Below are 5,250 nucleotides of genomic sequence, written 5' to 3'. Positions count from 1 at the left end.
ATTACATTTATTTTGCACAGTAAGGGAATATGAAATGCAGACTTGTCTAAATTCTCTTGCTGATTCTGTTGAAGATAATGTCACCCAGCATCATGGTCTGAAAGCCAGAAGAGAAATTATTCAATGTTCACTGATGCAAAATAGTAAAAATAAATAATTAAGCTCCCCCCATTACCTGCAAATATGCTAACACATGAAATAACACAAAGGTTCCCCTGTTTTCTCTAGGATCAGAGTAAGACCATCAGAAATATTTTCTGAAATTCTATTCTAAGCCTTTGTCACTTGACTTTCTTCTGTGTAGAGTTGCGCTGCCATTTCCTGACTTCTTTTCTACAGGAATACATGTGATAGTACGATCACCCAAACTTTCCCAATCCAGTCCAATGTCTCAAAGTTTTATTGAGCACATGCTATGTGTCAAAACCACACTGAATACCAAGGACTCACACTCATGGAAAAGCAGGAAAGTGGCCTGGCATGTCACAGTACTGCCTAATTTTCCTCCTAAAGCTGTGAATGAAGCAGGCGAAAACACTGGCACATCAGGTTTTAGGTTCCTGAGGGATGCGCCCTCCACCATTTTGGTTCTCTTGAACCAGACAGCCGCACTGACATAGCCTGTCGTCAGTGTGACAAAGGAGCCCCTTAGCTCCAGCAGCGATGGAGTGGCTGCTCAGAGTAGACTGGAGCCCTGGTTCTATCACTTGTCAGCTGGATGACCTTGGATAGGTCGACCTGACTGTTGACACCTATGACCTGCCTCCCTCGCAGGAGATGGGAGGATGAGGCAAGATGGAGCTACCAAAGGATGCTGGCCAAGTCTCATCCTGGACAGCTCACTTCCTGCCCCCTGTCCTGCTGTGAAGGTGCCGGTGTGGGTGCAGGGACTGTGCACTCATGGTTGATGCTCACACTGTCCCTGGCTGAGGGATGTTCCCATGTGAACCTGGGGACCACAGCCTCCTGGCTTCTGCCTTCTGTGACTCCCTAAAGCAAACTTTGGGAGCAAAGCAGAGCAAAGAGGACACAGCTGCAGGAGAAATTCTGCAGACTGGCTCTGAACCTGGGATAGGACTTGGCCAACAGCCAAGTGCTGAAGACGGCTGCAGACGGGGAGTGTGACACTCAGAGTGGCCATGCATTGGCCACAAATGTGATCCCTACAATGCCAAATAGGCAAAGGTATTTATTAGACCTCTGGGGCTTTCAGGGCAACCAGAGGCTCCTGTGGCTTGTTGGTTGGTGCTGAGGCAGAGTGAAAGTCTGTGGCTACTAATTGTGTGATGGCTTAGAAGCCATGAAGGAGCCTGATGCTATGACCAAACACAGCCTCCTTGTGTGGGGTGGTGGTGTCCATGGGAAGAGGTGCAGTGTGAGAGGTGAGGCCCAAAGGAGGGGCCTGCACAAATTTCCACAGATGCAATGGATTCTGCCCTCTACTCTGAGCTTTGTCCCAGTGGAGACGGAAAACATGAGCAGTGCATCAGAATTCAGAACAGTGCACAGGTATTTCTTTGGTCTGATGGGTCTTCCCAGAACACCTGTCGTTCCTGTTGTGGTCTCCTCTCCAAGCCTGAGCCATCCAGAAGGAGCAAACACAGAAACACACCAGGACCAGAGGACACTGCCGAGGGTGAAAACGCCCCTCTATGGACACTTGGATAAGGCCTGTCATAGATGACAGGATGCTGCCCCTTCTCATGGGCGTAGCAAGGAGGCCTGAAATTTGTCCCAGTCTGTAGCACTATATCTGCAGAGGTGGAAATAAAGAGTATTCAGAACAGGTGAAGAGAGATTTTGCTGATTGCTCCCCATTACACAACGTCATGTGGGGAGCAGGGAAGGCGGCTGCTTGGTGCTGCTGGCGACACTGGACTGTGCGGTGTGTCATGGGGAGGAGCAGAGGTCAGGCCCTAGGTGTCACTGTGCCCTGGAGCCCAAGGCCTGTGGGGATGGAGCTGCCCCTCCCACTGCCTTCAGCATGGCTGGCTGACCTCTCCTTTGCCCAGATGAGGTAGCCACGGCTATCAGCTGAGTGAGCACCCGGAGGTTTGTTCTGAGGGCTGCCTGGGCCTTGAGATTCTGGTGTTACCAGCACCTCTTCCAAGATGGCTCTTCCTGCTCCCAACTGCTCTGGGCTCAGCTCAGGCCACAGTGATTTGCGCTGAGTTAGGAGTTTTCACTGACTCCTACTAACCCAATTGCTAGACCCTGTTCAGGGAACTTTGATAGCCAGGAGGCTGGGCCTCAGGGAACTTGAGACTTAGCATCCTGCTTTTTGCCTGGTGTTATGGTTTGTGTCTGGATGTCCCCCTAAAGCCTCATGTAGTCATGGGGCGGGCTTCTAGAGATTTTGATTGATCCATGGTCCAGTGCTGGGATTATGGGTGTGAGTACTACACCTGCCCTGGGGCAAGTAGCTTGCATACAATATAAGGGAGAGAAAGTCGCCTGTCCCGCACCTCGTGTTCCTTTGTTGTTTGCCCTCTGCCATGTGCACTCTGCTTTGGAGCCAGCTGAGTATGGACTGAAACCTCCACAAACTGTGAGCTAAATAACCCTTTCCTTCTTTAATTTTGGGAGTCAGGTGTTTTGTCTCAGCAACAAGAGAAAAGTAACTAAGACACCTGGTTCCCTCCCATATTGCATATAGGACAGCCTAGGTCTGGGGGCCACAACACCCCCAGGAAGGCCCTAGGCAAATGAAAGCAGCTTCCCTACAGGTTCTCTGTGTCTCCCACCCAAGAGGTAGCTTAGAGATGGGGTCTCTAGGGTGACAAATCTGAGGCACAGGATCCTGTGTGTCAAGAGGCCCTGGGACCAGGCTCCAGGAAATATTACAGAAGGAGAGCAAGTTGGAAGGGCGCCTCCTACCTTGACCTTCTCCCCAGTCATGGTCTCCATCTCACACTCCTCCCCACAGTGAACTCATTCTTGGTCACTCTCTTCCTGGCGCTGTTGTTAAGCTTGAAGTGCTTCCCATTCTGCACCACCTCCGACATGCCCTGAGGTCCTTCCCCTTCTGGATGAAGTCCTCTGCCATCCCTGTTAGAAACCATAGAGGTTTAGAGACAGTGGGGCTGGGGTTGCAATACCCAGGCAGAAAAAAGAAGCTGTGACATGGACAGATGGAGGCCACAGACACTGGGACCTGGGAGCAGCAATGGCTGTAGCTTTACAGAGGGATGCAGGGTGGTGTGGCTTCTCCCTGTCTCTCTCTCCTCTCCCTCGCTCCTGCTCTGGCAGCTTTTCTGTAAGAGTGAAAGGATCTCACCTTCCACTCTCAGGGGGACCAGAGAGTTTCTTTTCAACCCAGGTCACTCCGAAGTGACAGGAGGAGCTACTAATAATTAGGTCAGGGCACCACAATGAAAATGGGCCTTTGCCAGGGAAACTTGGGCTTTTATACAGCCTGGTGAGATAACCCCATGGCAGAAATGGTAGGTCCCAGTTGCACAGGTAAGGGAGTCCTGACAGATGTGTTCCAGTTGCTTACAGAAGAAGATCTGAGCCAGGCTTGGGTGTGCCAGCCTGCAATCTCAGCACTTGGGAGGAGGAAACAGGAGGATTGCTGTGAGTTTGAGGACAGCCTGGGCTACTTATGTCATGAGACCCTATTTTAAAAAACAAAAATACTACCTCAAACTCCCACCCCAAACCATAAAACAAAAGCTGAACTCTCTTCAACCTCTAAAAGTCCTCCTTCCCCACCCTCACTGTTTCCTTACTCTTCTCCCTCTCTACACCTCCCTGGTCACACTGCAGCCTCTGCTCACAGGGCTCTGTCTGCCTGGAACACACTCCCCTCCCCAGGTCCCTAGGGGGCACCTGCTCCTTTCCCAGCCTCCCCCTCACCGACCCTTCCCTCCCTCCACATCCCTGCCCTGTGGGAGGCAGCGCCTGCTTCCAATCTCAACCCAAACACTTCCCACCGTGTGACTCTGGTCACACCAATTTACCTTTCTCTGCTTCAGTGTAAATCCAGAAAATAATTGTATTCCACTTAGTTTAATGTGAGGATTAAATGCAGAATTGCATAGGAATTGTTTAGCCCAGTGCCTGGTAGAGTCACCCTTCCTACATCACAGGGATTACTTGGTAGGTTTATTTTTTTCTTCATTGTCTAAATGCTGACCTTGGGAATGCAGCTCTTCATTATGTATCTCAGTGCTATGCATCCAGCAGAGTGCTTGATGTGTGGTTGTCTTTGAATTAGTGTTTGTTAGGAGAAAGAATGCACGTACGCGTGTATGAATGAGTGAACCGGGTCTCACAAAGAAGCAGCAGTGGACGTGGGCTTCCATCCAGATCCCCACTACTGAAGTGCTCTTTCCACTTGCCACTTGGTGGCCTTGTCCATGAGTAATGGCCCACTGGCAAGAGATCACCAAAGTCAGTCAGTTAAAGGCCCTCTAATGTGGTGTCATGTGAACCTCTCCTTGCTTCCCAACATTTGACACTGAATTCCACTCCCTATAGGGCCAGACCTTCACTGCTGTAACAGTGGCCTTGGTGGTCTGTCCAGCACTCACCCACTGCCTTCATGAAGGGCTCGAAGTTTTCCTGACTCTGTAGTTGATACTTGCCGGAGAAGTTCATGGTGGCAACAAGGCTCCTCCACAGCTGGCCCACAGCTCTGTAGGCCCACCGGTGGCAGTTTCACAGGGGGCTTCTTCCTCTTTGAATATGGACCATTGGTCAGTGGCTGTGGATTTCTTCATGACTAGATTCAAATATTAACTTCAACAGAGATTTTCAACAATAAACAGCAGAATGGGCACAGCAGAAGTTTGTTCTTCTCCAGTGAATATCAATGAACAGTATTAACTGCAGAGCCCCAGAGCCCTCTAGCATTTAAGGTGACATCCCAACCCTTAGGCACTCAGCATGTGTGTGAAATGTGTTTGTATGCATTTTATACAATTGCAGAGTATGATCAAAACATATAGTTAATGTTTACATTTGAAAATTTATTAAGTAAATGTCACATTGTCATTAATTTCCCTCAAAATACTCCCCTCATTAAAAACACACCTATCCCATTATTCTTGCCATGTTTTGAAGCAGTTTGGAAGTCTCCTTTTGTGAATGTCTTCATAAGTTATAACAAAAAAATTATGGTAGATGCCACTGCTGAGTGCTATCCAATGGAAAAGCAGGCAATTAAAAACATTAGAGTGACAGCCAGGTCTTGTGGCACACATCTGTAATCATAACTCTCAGGAGGCTGAAGCAGAATTGCCTCAA

General features: G+C 49.3%; 1 pseudogene; it reads right to left on the bottom strand.

Moving 5' to 3' along the window:
• Positions 1-1,747: 1,747 nt before the first annotated feature.
• LOC102017683 lies at positions 1,748-4,602 on the bottom strand (annotated as a pseudogene).
• Positions 4,603-5,250: the final 648 nt, after the last annotated feature.

Source organism: Chinchilla lanigera, unplaced genomic scaffold, assembly GCF_000276665.1.
Source record: "Chinchilla lanigera isolate Chin_1 unplaced genomic scaffold, ChiLan1.0 scaffold00023, whole genome shotgun sequence".
Taxonomy (NCBI): Eukaryota; Metazoa; Chordata; class Mammalia; order Rodentia; family Chinchillidae; genus Chinchilla; species Chinchilla lanigera.
The sequence above is the reverse complement of the archived record's forward strand: the minus strand, read 5'-3'. Positions and strand labels throughout refer to the sequence as shown.